This window comes from Poecilia formosa, unplaced genomic scaffold (genome assembly GCF_000485575.1).
Source record: "Poecilia formosa unplaced genomic scaffold, Poecilia_formosa-5.1.2 Scaffold371, whole genome shotgun sequence".
Lineage (NCBI taxonomy): Eukaryota > Metazoa > Chordata > Actinopteri > Cyprinodontiformes > Poeciliidae > Poecilia > Poecilia formosa.
The window spans coordinates 376666-395181 of NW_006800310.1; the positions used below are offsets into that span (position 1 = coordinate 376666).

The following is an 18516-nucleotide window of genomic DNA, read 5'->3' on the forward strand; positions in this document are numbered from 1 at the left end:
TGAAGGTGAGTGCATCTTCACTGAGCGTTTGCATAGTGTTGCATGAGGTTAAGATCGTGGTTATTACATTAAATTGATATTTGGGTAACATGGAAATCCTTTTAGTAGCAGAGTCTCCTGAGAAACAGACACTATTAAAAGATGAATCCATACTGAGCTTTCAGAGGAAAACGTATCCTTCTGACAACAAACATGACAAAATACAGAAAATTTCCAGCCTAAATTATTCTGTTTGCTGCACATAAGTCTGGTAAACACTCAGATATTCAGAGATCTTTGGGGGTTAATAAATGTTTTCTTTACAGCAGAACTACTTCCTGTCTTGGAGCCATTATCAGCCTGATCTTCTTGCGGTCCGTTTCTAAACCAGCCAGAGAGGCTCTGATGTGTTTGCACAGAAACAGTCTGTTGAAATAAGAGCAGCAGCTCTGCAGAGACATGTTGACACAGCAACTTCAGACTTATCAAACTTTTATATGATGTTAGCAAGAGAAAGAGAAGCAGGAGGCCTTTGTTTGAGTTCAGCGATTTATCTATAAAATAACAGAAGTGAGGCAGAAACCAGATTTCTCTTAAAGAAGAGAAGAGAAAGCAGCTTTAACAACGTCCTAAATGCCTTAAAGCCTTCATCAATAACTGCCTGTCATGCAGACCATGAGGGCAAACCGTGTCGTCTGTGGTCCGTTTAACCCAGACGTGTCCAAAGTCCGGCCCGGGGGCCAAATGCGGCCCGGGGTCAAATTTAGTGTTAAAAAGTGAAGTTAAGTGAATATTCAATTGCATATGATATGCTTGTTTCAAATGAAACTAAATACATGCTTAAGATCGCTCAAGTTAAAATAAAACAGCAAATGTAAAACAGAATGGCTTGCTGACATGTGTTTAAATATGTTGCTGTTCTATGTAAAGAACCTCCGAGGACGTCGGCCCCCTGCATCTTTAACACACCAAATCTGGCCCCCTTTGCGAAAAGTTTGGACACCCCTGATTTAACCGATTCAGCTGAAGAAACTGGAACCAGTTGTTTCTGTCACTAGAACTGGTTCTTTGCCAAGATTGAGTCATTTTTTTAAGGGTGGAACGATGATAAAACGCGTCTTCAGGGTTTTATGACACATAACTTCATGAGGAAATTCCTCCAGCCTACACAGACTGCAAATAAAAGGGCTCAAATGTATACATACACCCTTTACTCTTTAGTAAAAATCTCTTGTGAACGTTTCTTTATCTAAATCAGACATTTAGAGTCAGATAGATGAAATGCTGGTAATTTTATTCCAAACAAACAATCGTTGACCTGGTGCCTCAAATCTGAGTCTGCTTCAAACAACAATTAAATTTAAATGAACTTGGCTCCTAAAAATACACCAGACTCTCACTAATGGCCATAAAAAGTTTGTGGTTCTGGGTGCAGCTTCATTAGAGACATTCAGCCATTTATTGACAATGGGAGGATAATTTGAGAAAACCCTCTTTATTTTATCGTAGAGGTAAAAACACTGGAACTGTAATATAACCTGGTGCAACTCATTAACTGGAGACTGTGGCGAAGTTGAGAATAAACTTTTAAAGCTTTCTTGTCGAAAAATAAAGACAGCAGAGGGAGGAAGAGAGAAAAGCAAAGAAAAAGAGAGAAAGAGAAAGAAAAGAGAAGGAACAGGACAGTGAAAGACGGAGAAAGAGAAAAACAAAAGAGACAGAAAAAAACCGTCTTCCTCACCTGTTCAGTTTTCAGCCTCTCATGACATGAAGCGGCTCGCTGTCCTGCACAAAAGACAAAATCATTTTTATTCTCTCTGTTCACAGAAAACTCAAAATATTCTTTAATCAAATTACAGCCACAGATTTTCAAGTGTTTTCCAGAACAGAGCAACGTGTCATTATTCATTAATATGTAGCATGTAGGCGTATGTAATCTAAGATCACACATCAACACCAGGGTTCAAAGGTCATCTCCAGCTGCCCCCACTGTGACTCAACCCAACCAGACAAAACATCACATTTTACTGCGAAATGATGCAAAAGGAAGCGGACCGGAGCTGACTCAGCATTTCTGAGAACGTCAACAGACATGCAACTTTAAAAAAAACTGTTTTATATTAAAACATGTTCACACATTCATTTCCTTCAGCAGTAGAGTAACAGAAAACCACCAGCAGGACCGGTTCTGATCTCTTTGCAGATTATTTGTCTCATAGCCAACTGTAACATGTTGAAAGTTTCAATTAATATGTAAAAAACATATTTTTCATAAAAGTTATATAATACAGCTTTTGCTGTGACTTCTAATTATTTTGTTTGCTTTTAAATATCAGTGAAACCCAGTTTAGCAAAGTAAAACCGACTGCTCTCTCTCACACAGTGTGACGTCGCCTCTGGTTCTGATGTCAAACCAAACTGAAAGGCTCCTTTTCCTCAACAGTTTTAAAGTACAGGTGTTTTATTACATTTATTCAGACTGAATGTGGCAGATATGAACGTCCTGGGAAACGTGTTAGTGGCGATAAATAAGTCGCTATACCTTTAAACATCTGTTGCTCTAATACGACATCATGTCATAATGTTCATATTTATACTGGCCCCAGCTGCTGTAAATCTGCTAGCAGCCAGGTAATAAATTGATGCTGCTCTGCAATGTTCATTGATTTCCTCCATGATAATAATGGCCGCCGACCTGATTAACATCAATGAGATGAACTCTCTCCGGCTTGATGTTCAGTTACAGACGAGCCGAGGCGCTGTGGAAACACCAGGAGGAGCCTTCTGGATGGAAATCCAATAACAGGAGGAGTTAATATCGACGCCGGCATCAAATGACTTCAGCTTACAGAGAAAGGCAGGAAGGCTGTGTTAGACATGGGAGGGAGGTAAACGTATAAACCTGAAAAGCTGCAGAGAAAACACAGACAAACACCCGGAAAGCAAACAAAGACTGTAAACGCCGGGTTGTGATTTGCAGGCTGATGCACATTCCCTGTCACGATAGTTTATTACAGTTAAAGTTGTTTAAATCAGCTAAAAGGCTCACAGTAGAAGTGGAGGAGCCTTATAAATCAGCTGTGCATGCTCTCTTTATCTGAGAACTTGCAGCCTGAGAGCGGAGCGGAGCGGCAGCTTAGCCGCCTCACATGAAGCCTTCGCCTCATTAACCAGCGGCGAGGAATCAGGCGGCGAGGTGAGGAGGAAATCACAACGGGAATATGATGATGAAACGTTAGGAAACCACGGCCAGATAAAACAAGAGCGGAGCACACGTCATGCTGCCACCCAGCAAGTCTGGCAGCACCGGGAATCTGTTGGCAGATGCAGTAAATATTCATATCAGCTGTTCACTTTACGTTGCAGCTTTAGAAAATAAATAATGCAATAAAAGCAGAAGTCGATCCACTGCATGCATTATATATGGAGAGCACAGTTCAAAATAATACAAGAGGTTAAAAAGACAAGCAGCAGAAAGTGTGGACAACGACTGGAGGATAAATCAGGAACAGTTTAGCATCAGAAATAAAAATATTAAATGGTTTTAACCAGACGAAACAAAAACTATTACGACTCCCATAAGTCTGAACCAGAAGTGATCCGCGCCATCTTGGTAGGCAAGCGCAGCACAGATCACAAAAAGAAACCAAAGTTCAACAAGATGGCTGCCGTCGAGATCGACCCGTATGAGACGGTGTGGACCAGCCGCCTCCGATCTCCAACTATGATTAGTTAACGACCTCGTAAACTCGTTAGCTACATTCATCTTGCTAGTACAGCACCAATATTTCACTTAGAGTGGCACAGAGGTGGGTAGAGTACTGAATATTGTAACAGAGTAAAATTTGGAATGTATTTAAATTGTTGATAAGTTAGGAGATAAGAGCTAGTTCTAAGCTTGTGGCTTGTTTATTGTTGTCATAGCAACCGCCTACCAAGATGGCTGCCAGCTACAAAGTTCACTTAAGTGTGACATCACATGAGAATTATGTATACGTGAACCAGTGGTCAGCGATATGGACTTAGTTTTATCATGATAAAAAAACTATTTTTTACTCCTTTTTTAGGTGTGGTTCTCACAGAACACACAGACAGCTCTTAAAAAACATTCCCATTTGTAATGTGCTTCTCCAGGACACCAATCATATACAAAAGTCAGACTTGCATCACTAAACTGAACAATTTTACTGTATTAATCATATTTTCAAACGTCGTGATATTTCTAGATACTCTCATTGAACAAAGATGGAATAAAGAAAGAATATGGACAGTTTGGGGGGTTTTAATTGGAATATCATGGGAACAATGAATCAAAACTTGAAATTCATCACAATGAATATCCAGCCGTAATGCGAGCACTGCTGTATACCAATTTACTTTCTTTCTACCAACAAAAAAAAAAATCTGAAAAAGTCTGGTTTGAATTTATGCTCCACAAAACAAGCTAAACTGTGAAAGGACTGTCTGATGTATATGACTTAATATTGTTAGTAAATACTTCAATCAGTTTTTACGTTGATATTTTTTAAAACTAACTGACTTTACCTCACCTGTTGAACAGGTAAACAACCATCTGGACTCACTGCCGCTGCTGCAGGTGTGACTAAGACCCACTGTAGGAAACGTTAGCATCAACCTGGCCTGCAGCTGCTGGGAGGCCAGATAACTTCCATGAAACCAATGAAACGTTTTTACTTCTTTAAGTTAAAACAGCTGAGAAACACTGAAAGTGAACTGAGTAACAGTCTGGCATGGCTGAACAAAGAGCAGAGCCAGTTTGAAAACAAGCTTCTTCATGCTTTGAGCACAGAAAGCAGCTGGATCCAGAGGCCACATTCTGAATATATAAATAGTTTCTGCAAACCAAACCACCCACTTCTACTTTGGAAGCTTAGATCATCCTCTGAAACTCCCAGCATGCTGATTCTTCTGATTAAGTATCTGGTCAGGCAGCCGCAGGCCTGCACTGTTTCATGATTCTTGGTGAACCTGAATATTTTAATCAGGCCTACAGCTAAAGAATGAGAAATGGCTTTTCTTTAAAGCAGCATAAAAAACAGAATTGTCTGCAGCTTTCTGAGAGCACTGTGGGAAACTGAGCACTTAATTTGGATGCAAAAGCCTTTGTCTCCTCCCTGAAGGCTCAGAAAGGTAAATCTGAGGAAAAAAAACTTGTCTAAAACATCCAACATGTTTTTCAGCTTCGACTTATACAGAAAAGAAAGAAGTTGGCAATCTGGAGGTGTAAACCTTCATATCTTCCTCTAAAGGACAAAACTTAGTCATTCTTTACTTTTAGCACAGAAAAAGAAAAGATTGCAAAACATAATATGACATTATTACATTTCCTGCAATGAAACACGGTGAATATGCTGTTCATTTATTAGTGGTTTACATGCAAATGAAATGAATCAGCTGTGGTTTATGGTGGAAAAAAAATAAATCTTGTTTCTGGCAGATGATCACTAATAATCAGGCAAAGTTAAGATAAAAAATTTATCAATTTCCTGATGCATTTTGATGTTTTTCACTTGCAGTATTCTGCTATAATTATATCTTACTTGGCTGAAATGATTAATCAGATTAACGGTGATTAATCGGTTGAAATAATCAACTAATTTAGCAATCGATTAAGTGTTAGCTGAAGATTCAAAAAGGGCCATTTGGCAAAAAGACATTCAGAGCAGCAATTAAGCAAAAACTGTACGAAAAATATAAATAAATTTAGCTTCAGCTGGTTCAGATTTACTAAGAGTGTTATTACATTTTACACAATAAAATGTTTATTTTCATATAATAAAAGAAATATGTATGTATTTGCATATTTTAATTTTCCAATTTCTAATGTATACAAAAGCTTAAGCAGTTAATTTTTAAAATCTGATTAATCGATTACTTTTAAGAATAATCAATTAATCGATTACTAAAAGTTGCAGTTGAATGTTTTTACAGTTGCTGTTATTTTGTGAAAACACACCATAAACATTGTGGTTCAGATAACTGATGAAATAAGCTAAATCAGACCAGACCTGCTATAAAAACTCTGCTCCACTTTTCATGCAGTAGACGACAATCAGATTAAAGAAAATTACTTCCAAATTGACTATTAAAGCAGCCGTAACTGCATTAATTGTTGTTGTTTGGTAGGAAACGTCCCATTCTTTCCCCTCTGTTTATCTGCTGTGAATATTTTCCACTGGTGGTTTCTCTCTCAGCCTCAGAGCTGCAGATCAGACCCAGTGGTTAATCCACTGTGGCATAGAAAAGGCTTCATTTACACACTTGCACAGGTCTGTGCCTGTAGTGGAAGCTTTGCAGACAAGAGATTTCCTTTCACATCCAACTGAGACCAAAGTAACTCTGCGTGAAGAGTGTGGAAAAGATAAGCAGTAAACACACACAGACCAACAGACATCTGTGTAAATATCATACCTGTGGCCCACATGTGATAAAACACGGCTTATAAAGCGGCCCTGAGGAGACACCAGCTGGACACAAACACGACCACCCTCCACCCACGTGTCTCTGCAGGCGGGAATATGTTGGGACATAATTACAACGAGGCGTCTGCACAGCATCCGATTAAAATCCGGAGGTTTTACGGCGGGCCTTTGAAGACTACCTGCACAAAGACTAAAGCCAAGCACTTCTTTCTGGTATCAATATCATTTTTTCTCCCCAGCGGTTTCATTATGGAAATACATGCAGCGCATAATGATAAAATTCTGCTGTGGATTCACATTCTGCGACTCAAGGCTAGCTCTTTCTCACTTTTCATCTGCACTGAGAGAACTCGTGCAGCTCTGAACAGCATGCGAACTGGAGGGAAGAAAAAACTTTAAATGCGACAGTGATATATTGCAGCGCCAGGACGCGTCCCTGAGCGCTATTCTTTATTATGATGCTTCGGATAGCTGAGTGGGAAAAGCTGGGAAATCCAGAGGAAAAAAGATGGATGGTATGCAACATGGATGCCAGATGGTATCAGGACTCGGAGTTTCGCCGGAAGACAGGAGAACATCCAGTTGTTAAATCAGCAACATCAATGCTCAGAGGAATGCAAGAAATTTAATGGAACAAATTATTTTTATATATCAGGTGCATCATAGACAACCTGAACTTTTCCACCATTATCAGCTGAAAAGTACTTTCACAGGTGAGAAGCACTGGAAGGCTGGTGGTGCCAAGATGAGGAAATACGATACAGAGCTTTACACTTTATCAGCCTAAGAGGCGTCAGGGTTCATGTTCACATCCACTGGAGGAGGAGAGCGAATGGCCAGTAAACAGATGTAATTATCCAAGTGGAGAACTGTCCAGTAGCTGGCATTGATTTTCTGCAGCCCTGAAAGGTTGGAAAGGCTGAGGGAGAAGACAAAACCGAGCAGAAAAATTTGGATTTTATTGTTATTGATGCGACTGTGGATTTCAGAGTCGAAGTCACCAGGATCAAGATGGAGAGACTTCATTTAAATAAGACAATAAGCATCAATTAGATCTGCAGGATGTTAGAAACCCAATAATATTGGTAAATTTTGCAATGACGATAAAACTGGTGAATATTGCGATTAAAATAATGTTGGCAAGTATTGCGATGTCGATAACGATACATATTGTGACGACAATAACTTTGGTAAATATTGAAGCCCTGTCTGGTGATAACATTTATAAATATTGCAATAACATTATCAGTTGCAATATATGCCAGTTTTCTTCTTTCCTTTTGGTCCCATTTCTGGTTTCACCTCAAAGTTTTGCTTTTCCAAACACCAACATGGTTTCTGTTCCAAAGTGTGATCATTTTAAGGAAAATACCCCCTGCTGAAGTTGGAGAGAAACTTGGCAACACAACAAGGAAAACATGGGAAAAGAAGCAACTTGCTTCACCACTAAGCAATGCAATTATAAAAATTTTACTTTTGCAACGGAAATCTAAAGGTTTTTTAATAAACACCAACATGACAACATGCTAATCATGGTAATTATTAAGAGATAGATGTAATTTAATGTGTATTAGTTACAAAGCTGCTTTAGAAAACAATCTATATTTACAAAAATAAAATTTAAAAAGCTACAAAAATGAAAAATATTTTCAAGCCAGATGCACAAAATTCTCCAAGACTGAATCGCTGAAAATTGTATGCAGTAATGCTTCAGATATGTTGTTCCACATACGGTGTGAAATTGAGAGGTTATATAAAATACAACTTTATGTATCCAACAGTAGCATAAATGGCAGCGGTAGTTTCAAACCAATCATAGCTGTGGGTTATTAGGACTTTAAATTGCAGGTTTATTTGTCCCAGCCTCACTAATACAGACCATCATCTGACTCAAGTCAACAACAAACTAGTTTTATATCGTCAGGAGGAAAATCTCCTGGAGCACAGTTTCAATTTGATTCAGTTTCTACTCATAAATAATTTACAATAGGAAGCACATTTCCATTGATTAGAATTTAAAGCAAAATCAATTTTCTTGCAGCTGGACAGCATAAAAACAAGCCAGAATAATAATAGCTTATACAACAGCAGATACAAACAATCTTCCACAGAAAATAACCTCTAATTACACAGCTGAGAAAATAAGAAAAAACATTTTTCTGACATGATGGATAAAAAAGCACAACTTTAAATGTAGCATTTGCTCTCTGTGACCATGAGTGCTAAATTACCTTTTAGAAGAAAAACACTGAGAGCTCAGAGAGAAAAGATTCACAGCTTCACGGCAGGAAAACCGTTGATTTCAACCAAGCAGAATGTAATTTCTCCACGTAAATATACAGAAAACCCAAAATATTTATGGGGTTTGGAACCACAGTTGACCACAAAAATATCCAATACTTCAAACCTCCTCTTGAAAACTCATATCTGCCTATTCTAATAGCTCAAACACCAAATATACCTTAACATCCATTAATACAAACAACGGAAACCATCTTAGCATTACAGCCAATTGATATCCATGGTTTGGACATTTACTCATGTTTAAAACTAGTAACTCAAACTAGATTTGTAGGTTTTTCTCAGTCACTTTAATTCATAAAACAAGAAAATTAAGGATAACAATAAAACAACAAGAAGTTATCAGATTTTCCTGCCACTTTTTTAAATAAAAAATGGTTCAAACTGTCAGAAACTCTTTAAACTTCCAACGTTTGCAGCCATATCAATTATCAGATATGCAACACAATATTTTGCCTCCATAACCGCAAAAGTCGACCAAATCAAGAAAAGAAGGGTCACATTCCTGCATGGAGAAGTTCAGATTTCTGCAGAAAAATGAAGTTTTGGTCCAAAAAGTCACGATACATCATGTGCATCTCTAATGAAAAGCTTCCTGAGATTTTTAGTCATTGGGTCAGAAATCAGATCAAGGTTTCACCGTCTCTTTTATTTGGACGGTTTTACATCACTGGGATCCTACTCATCCTAATTCATAACTCTGATTTATTGAGAAATATCAAACCGTTACCTTCACTAAAGAGTTTTATTCCATTAAAATTGCACTGATTTAATAAATTGCACATCTTGTAGATGACCTTGATGAAACTCTTTATTTCTGCACCTATAAACTCCATCTACAAGCTTAACGAGCAAAAACCGTTTTAGATGATTTTACTGAGATTTAGTGACTCAAACACGTCATGTTACAGTTTAAAAGCTGCTGCGATCATCTGGGTCTCTGGTGAAAAAGATAAATTATTTCAAATCTGATCAGGCAGCGCGTTTCATCACTTTACCTCCACAGTGATGGGGATTATTACCAGTTAAGATGAGGCTCATCCAGGACCAGCCAGGCCAATAAACCAATAAAAACGTGAACTCCTTTAACCTCGACACGCTCACCGTCAACATCCACAGCATTCCTCCGGAGCTTTTTGGTTCCCGACACCACACATTTCATTTAAAGGAGTTTAAACACCAATAACTTGACTCAAATCACATCATTTTGGTCCACGAATATTTTTATATTTGCATTGAGGGTTTTGGTAATGTTTACACCAATTATCCACGTCATAGATAATTACGATTTACGGCCTGTAACGGCTGTAAAACCCCATCTCTGACCCATTCGGTTAAATAACCTTAAAGCTGAGTCCTAGGTTTTCTCCTGCAGTTGATCTGATTTACTGGTGTCAAATGTTTTCTATAAAAGTGAAAAGTTACAGCCTTCCTCCCTAACGATGCCGTGGTGTAAAACATGGTTGCCGTGCCAACAGGGCAGCTTTTGACATCCATAAAATAAAAAAACACTGTTTCACATTCATTGGAGAGAATTCTGATCAAGTTTTTAAATAAATGCACATATGAGCTCAACAATAAGGATATTTATAGTTTTTAATCTGTTAATTCAGGTTCAGGAAGTCCTGATCCTTCATGGAGCTTTTCAGAAATGTGGGCTGTGGATGCTAACATTAGCATTAGCAACATGTTTAGCGTTGAGATGATAAATATTTTAGTCTGCTTTATTTTCAGCTGGAACTGTGAGAAATGGTTTCTGATGCTGAAATATCAGCAAAGTTCTGTCAGAAACCAACAGCTCCATCCTGCGATTTGTACAGATACCTGTTCAGGTGCTTCTGCACAGCAAGAGAGAGACCCTGGTATTCATCTTCCCTCTCTGACAGCTTTGAAATGCCGTCATGGCAGCCGATCCGTCTTTCCTTGGAGAGCAGGCAGGACAAGCAGCATGAACTCGCTCCTTTGCTGGCTTTACATCACAAACCGTCTTCAGAGATCCTGTCACAGCAGCAGGGGAGCTCTTAGTTTGGAAACTCGCTTCAAATCATCTGAGCTGAGATGTGAAGCCGTAATGTCACTCTTTCCACTCAGGCAGTTGGTAAAAATCAGCATCTCTGGTCATAAAATGTGGAGATTTTGTGTTTTTCTCAGAAAGTCTTCAGGCAAATTGATGTTTATGGTAGAAAATAACAGACGAATTCTCACATAAATAATGGAAAGCTCATTGTGAAGAAACCAGGGAGATCTGGTGGGGGGAAATGACACAAATACAAACCATAGAAGAAGAATGGAGTTTGGGAAATCACCAAACAGCCACCATGGAGCTTTACCACTCCAAGAAAATATGAAACAACCCCAAACAAACTGAATCTGGTGATGATGCAGCATGCAGCAGAGATTACACCCACTCTTTAAAATATTTATCATGAGTTTTTGACATAATTACCTGTTTTCTCCAAAGGAGTATTAGGGCCAGACTAAGAGATTTAATCTTTTGAACTTTCGAGAATAAAAAGTAATAATATGAACAGAATAATGATGCAATGTTACCAGAAAAAAGCTGTAAAACTGAGCAGGAAAAGTTATTTTAATTAAAGAAAAGGTGAAGATGACTAATTTATTGAGTCCTGTTACTGATAAATAATTAAAAAGATTATTTTTTTCTATATTTGTAAAATTGATACCAACGTACAACTGTACAAGCTTAATTTATTTATTTTTTTTTAGCATTTTTTGCTTAGAAGTTCTCATAAAATTACTACATTTTCCTGGTAATATGAGTTTATTCTCGTATTATTATGGCTTTGTCTTGTACTATTTTCTTCATATAATGAAATTTTTATTGTATTATTACGACTTTATTCTGGTAATATGACTCATTATGGCTTTTTTCATATTATAGCAAATATTTTAATATAAAATATTGTCGTAAACTTTATCGTAGTAATATTACAATCATTCTGGTGATATGCTCCACACCACTAGGCGGAGTCTTGAGTAGGTAACATTACCTTCGTAAACATGCTGCTGTTCTCTAATACGGTCGACGACATGAAGAATAACGGAGCTTTTCTTCCTTCCTCCAACTTTCTTCTAACTAAAATCGCAACATCCAGTCCCATATGACTTTTTTTGTCGGCTCCCCCTAGTGGCCAGGAGGAGTTATCAGTGTTTTATATTTTTCCATTTCAGTGTTTCCCCTTCTGCTTCTACGTCCTGCCATCGCTGCGTTTTCTTGTTTCATTTATTTTCAATGTTAACTCTTCCCTTAAAACTCCAGTTATGGGTAAAAACATGAAATGATTTCAACAAACCCAGCGTCACTCATTAAATTTCAATAGTTGCCCCGTTGCTCCTGCTGTGCATCTTTCCTTTGGAAACTGATCAAATCCTGGCTTAAAAACGCTTTACGAAACTCTCAGAACCAACATGACAGGAAAAACAAACGAGACTCAGCAGATTTCCAGGAGGTTGACTGAAGCTCTTCACCGCCTCGTTTCCCAGCTGGTGGTCTTATTAAACCCTCTCCATCTTTATGACCTCGTCTTTCCTGCGGCCAATCAGAACCTCATTAGACTGCTGGAAGCATAATGTATCATATCCAGACTGTCCGTCACTGAATCTGCTTATTTCTAATATCAAATAATCGGTTTTAATCAGTCAGAAGGAAGCGATTAAAAAGTTATGAGCTGGAGGTATTTATGAACTTTGCTGTCTGCAAGGAGAGTAGTATTAATATTCATGCAGATCTCTGTGGAGAGCCGTCAACCTGTGCTAATTTTACCTTCTTAAATCAATATTTTTTTACAGCCATGTTGAGAACTATTCTTTTTATTGCCTCGCAGCAGATTTGACTCCAGAAAGCCACTTTGAGACGCTGCCGTTTCATTTGTCTCGTCTTTTTGGGTCGAGTCAAACAGCGTCCTGTCCCAGCTTTGTGCAAAATGTTAATTTTACAACTGAGCAGTTTACAGATGGGAAGACAAGGAAAAGTCATATTTCATTAATAGCTGGCATCTATATTTTAAGACGGCCATAACAAAGATTTCTACTTGGCCCCACAGCAGAGAAATGACCACCATATATCTGCTGGGCTTGATGGGGCCGTAGATCAATACCAGCGACTCGACCATTACTCGCTCTGTGTGATAAGATTTTTTGGGCTCCCTGTTTTGAACTACTTGACTAAAGAGAAATTCAAGAAAGTCATAAATTATTTGGCCCTTTCAGACGGAGAGGAGCTGGACTGAACACGTCCAGCCTGGGTTAGAGCATAAATAAAAACAAAGTGTGGAAACCAGATGGGAGATTTATCAGAGGTGTCTGTTTGGTCATCAAATGTATTTATTCTGTCATAAATAATGTTTTCATTTATAGGTCATTTGGGATCTTTGAAAACCCAAATCAATCATGAATTAGTTAATCTGATGGCTTTCTGCAACAAAGTTAAACTCACTGAAGCTTAATGAACTGACAGAATAAGACATTTATGTGCAAAGTGCTTAAAAATGTTTTACTGAACAAGATCAGCAAAAAGAGAAAAGGAACCGAGATTAAAATGGATTCAGAAACAATGATTTTCAATTAAAAAGCAGTGAGAAAATCTACATCTCAAATCTAAAATTATTATTTTGCGACAGTTAAAAAATTCAATCAAAATTTGCAGGTCAATTGGACGAAAACGTAGCAAAAGGTGTGAAAATGCTCAACATAGAAAATGATTGAAAGACTTAAAACATGCACAATAATGCATGTCCATAGATTTATGTGTTCAAAACTAAACAAATTACTACAAAACCACAAATACCTCATCAGCTCAGAGCAATCTGTCATCTGCAGCCTGATTGTTTTGTAGCTTTATTTTTAAATAATGTTTATTTTAGCCAATCACAGCGGGGCGATTCCACTTTCAAACATTTATGGTTTTTATCTATTATCAAGTCAATTTAACCAAAATAGAAGCAATATGAGATGAGAATAAATAAAATTAGATTTTATTTTAAAACTATGTATAACTTGGTGTTTGGTTTTCTCCTTAGAATCAGCCTCCAATCAGCCATTTTCTGCTTAAATAGAACATTTAGCGTCTTAATTGTAAATAAGTTGCTTGGTGTCACTTTCAATCAAACCGCTGCTCTTCTGAGACGCCCATCGCCGCAGTTTCCAAACACTGCGACCTTAGAAACGATCTCACAGATAGATGAACTGTAGCAGAAGAGTCGTAGCAACAATTAGGCCAACTAATTGTTGCCTAATTGGCAACAATTAGGCCAATTGTTGCCAATTAGCAACAATTGGCCTATTCATCCATCTCCTCAGTTTAACACGGAGCGCTCTCGGGGTTTTGAGGAACTAATTCAATGAATCATGTTTGACAGGAGGCGTCTTCTTCCAGCAGAAATCTGGACACACAAACAGTCAGAACACGTCCCGCTCCCCCCGAGAGCAGCCGACATCTTGATTTAGAGGCAGATAAGAGCCTGACCAGAGAGCCACAGATTCCTGCAGGTATGAAAACTCACTTCAGCTTCTGTTCTCTCGGGTTCTGCAGCAGATTACAACTCGCAAATTAATCCAACTCCAGTCCGTTTGTCTAGAAAGTCCGTTTGGGGAGATGTGAACGTGTAATCGACCTCTGGTCCGTTTGCGTTCCTCCGTCTCGGTTTGGTTGAAGTGAACTCGGGAGATTTGAATGCAAGAAGTGGGCTACAACGCAGGGCATTCTGGGTAAACCCAGATGACGACGACAATGCAGATGTATCCTTTGATGCAAATTATCAAGTGTTTACCAATGTTGTTATTGCACTTTAGACAATAAAATGTTTATTTTATTGGATTTTTATTGAATTATTTGCATCTTTTAATGTTTCTCTAGTGGCTAAACAATAGGTCTGCAGAATGTGCCAATTATTTTTATCCAATTAATTATCAGAATAATTAACCTTCTTATTCACAATGAGAAATTTTACTGGACGATAAATTGTCTCAAAAGTTATTGTGATAAATGATAATATTGTTGTTTTGAGACCATTTCCAAGTAATAAAATGTTAATAATGGCATAATAATTCAAGAAAACTTTAAATTTAAATTCTAATTAACATTTAATACAGGAACTGGAAGACACTTTAAATATCCCAAATAAATAAACAGAAACAACAAATAAGATGAATTATGAAGTGTCTGCAAACCAAATGCTCTGCTTGTTCTGACAGGCCTACAATCAACTACTAAACACTGAAACACCAAAAACTCTGGAAAACGTTGGAAGATCTTGAACGAGGCTCCAAATATTAATCAGAAACCAAATCAAACATTTACCGTTTTCACCCCAACTTCCATCTTATTTTGTTTGTGGCAATTTTCCAATAACAAATGTTTATCAGCCTGCATTTGCTCTGCAGCCCGGTCAGTTTGAACAAAGATGACCCCAGATTTCCATTCACACTCGCTGACCCTCACCGTCTCTCGCATGCGTGTTTGTGGATGGGTGGACATGCTTCCATTAGTTTTACACGATGCGAGTGGATGGTCACAGAACACTGAGCAGGAGACGCAGGAGGGAAAGTAAACAGAGTGAAATCTAATCTGTCCTCCAGGCTCTCTGAAGCAGGATTGTGGTTTATTCAATAAGCTCAGAGTTGCTGTATGGTGGCACTCAGCAGAACGAGGTTGGGATGAAAATACACATGATGCCGAAGAACGAGGAGGACAAAGGAAACAAGAACTGATGGTGGAAGAAGCAGGGAAAACAAGCTGCATCATTAACTTCATCCGACAAATTGCCACTTGTTACACATTATGTCAAAATTAAATAAGTATTTAAGAACCCATGAGGTCAGAGCCATCCGCCATACTGTTCACCGTGTCTCTAGGGAACCTAATCACATTCAGGCTGTTGGTTTTAACATTTGAACACACTTTGTGCAAAATAAACGTGAACTTGTGAACTTGAAACAGGAGAACTTGGCAAAGATTTAAAACACTTTGATACACACAAATAATCATCTATAATCAGAGTTACAAAAACACTAGGACTCATAAAAGCTTGTGTTCAAATCCTGGTGGTCATTTCGTTTGTTAGCACAATTAGCATGAACTACAGTTAGCACCCAAAACCGTAGCTATTAGCATCATTACCGTCATTATTCCAGCTAGAAATGGAGGTAAAAGTAGCTTTTAGCTGTTAGCAATGTTTCCGCGGTAACATGGTTAGTTACATCTAATACCACTACCTGTTGTTTTTTTAGCACTATTAGCATTGTTCTGACNTCCTTCATAGACATCAGCCCGTCTTCATTAGAGCCTAATACACCCTGAATATAGTTCGAATATTGTATCGTAATATGCATTATTCAGAGTAGCTGTGAATATTGTATGAGGAGGCTACATTTGAATTCAGACTGTAGTTCTGGACCTGGCTGATGGATGGAGACTTGAAGAGAATGCCAATAATTAGATGCAAAATAAAGGAAGGAAAATGAGAAGCGGGACAAAAAGTGGAAGCAAATCTAGATTTTTAAATGCATAGAGTTGCTTCGTGAATTAAAGCGACGACGGCGCGTTGATTGTCTTGGCCTTTGCGAGAGCGTCTGTTTGTGAAAGCTCCGGCTCATCAGTAAATGTGCTGATGCATGTCTTCAGCTGGAAAAAAGTGATCTTTCGTTCTTATCTCACCTCCTTTATTATATCCCAGCGTTCAGATTGGAACGGCACGAGATGAGAGAATCAGTTCGTATTGAACACGGCTGAATGCTGTGCTGATGAAAGCTTATGCTGATAATAGCTTTTTCATTATGTCCTTAGCCAGGCTTGGCATTTCATTTTCTCTGGCACACAGAGAGACAAGTTAAGATTTCCACTGCTGCAGCTTTCAGAGGTTGCTGTTCTTTTCTGATTAGATTGTGTGTTTGGAATATTATTTCTTTTAAAGGCCTTCTGCATGCGCGATTAGTTTCTGTGGAGGTGGCCTTGGTGTGAGGGGCTGCTTTTAACTTAAAAATAAATCTGTCTGATTAGCACAAATCAGACAGAAGCAGGTCATTAACACTACAGTTACATATTTTCTAAATTCCTCAATGTTCTCTGGTCACTATGTCCATAAATCTTCTTTCTAGATATTTAAGGTCATCTTTAGTATGACTGCATCAGCTCAGCTGCTTGTCATCCAGAAGGTCCAACATTTTCATCTGGACTAGTGTGAAAAATGCTAACTAAATTGCAGTGGTATTTTAGCAAACACTCAATCTGGACTGGTGAAAATGATCTCACTTTGGGATGCTGAATGCTTGAAACTGATGGCATCACCTACCTAATAATCATGTTATCCTATGTATGAGGAAAAAACAACGTCATAAAGTAAGATGCCCTGTCCTGAACAGTGGGACACTGTAAATTATCCACCCATGACTCTGTCATTTTATAATAAATTTCTAAAGGTAACTTATAAAAACATAAAATTTCCAAACATGTTTGTTTGTTTGGTTCACACAACAAGGCTGGTAAATTATCTGACTATTTTCAAAACCTGAGAGATCACACAAATGACGATGAAAATCTTAGCTACAACAGGTTTGGTTGTACAGTGTGGTGTTGAGTTACACAGCAGGATTAACTCGTCACACATGAACCAATTTCACTCACCAACATTCACGTCAAATGGGAAATTTTTCAAAATCTTGAACGTGAGTTGAGGTAAACAAACATGGCCGACTGGGAAGAACCAATGCCGAGTTTGATTAGTATTTTTAACAAAAAAATGATACAAAGACGTCTCTAATGTCCACCAGAGCTTCTGGTGCGCTGTGGTAGTTGTTTAGTCTTCTGTATTTTGGATTCCTCTCTGTGTTTCCCTCATCTTCCTCCCTGATTGGCTATCAGTCCAAGGGTCAGGCAGGTCACTCCTCAATGTTGTTGACAGACGTCAGTCGTCTTTGGTGTATTTTTAGAGATTTCTTTTGGTCGTTAAGCTCATTACTTTCCATTGACCCCAACGTGGTTCTTCTGTCTTGATAGATGGATCACTTGTGGTTTGACCTTTTTAACCAGAGAACATTAAGATGCTTACAGGGAAACTGCTGGAAACTTGAATAAATCAAACTACTAATGATCATGATGTTGGTACAGATGATTGTTTCCCAGTGAAAGGCTGGTGCTGGTTTACCTCTTAGCTCGGTTAAATTTGATAATAAAGACCAAAAACTTTTACTAGAATGGAAAAAAACACCAGGGACCAGTTGTTTAAGATGATTTGGTGCAACTCCAGTGGATTCAACCTTGATCTGTTTTAACTTTAGTAGCAGGTTTAATAAATTCAGTCTCCGGGTTGTTTTTAGTCTTGTCTGGGAATTCTTGGATTGTCCTAAAAATCTGATGTTTAGCTGCAGATTTGCCAGGAAGAAGCTGGAAGGATCATGAAAATATTTTCCACTTTGAAACGTGGAAAAGAACATTAGAATTGACAGAAGTGGGTGTGATTGAAGTCCAGAGTCTGAAATGTTTCCACACCCTTTGGTTGCATCAGATTTTCTAGGTCTTGGATTTTTGTTTCTGATCCGAAGTCCTTTGGGACGGACAGGCGGTGGTGTAGGAGACCAGCTCGCTCGCTCGCTCCGGCTCCCCCCGTCTCTGAGGAATCTCAGTCATGTTGAGTAGAACCAGATGTGCTTGCTCCCACCTCTCTCCTGTAACCATCTCTGCTTTCAGTGTCTGCTGCCACTTTCTAAAGACGTCTAGGAATAGATCACAAACCCTTTAGTCCCGACAGGAGAGCACAGCAACACAAAGATCTGTGAA

The 18516-nt window shown here is 38.4% G+C and overlaps 1 protein-coding gene across 3 annotated transcripts in view; it reads right to left on the bottom strand.

Moving 5' to 3' along the window:
* LOC103154055 (plexin-B2-like) overlaps nucleotides 1–18516 on the bottom strand; it is a 119594-nt gene that overhangs the window by 62203 nt on the left and 38875 nt on the right. For 2 of the 3 annotated variants that reach the window (XM_016662386.1, XM_016662384.1), the window contains exon 1: nucleotides 1721–1764. The exons of the other annotated variant lie outside the window; for it this stretch is intronic. The gene's annotated coding sequence lies outside the window, so the exon portion shown is untranslated. Of the gene's footprint in view, nucleotides 1–1720; nucleotides 1765–18516 lie in introns of those variants that run through there. 3 annotated transcript variants of the gene reach the window in all.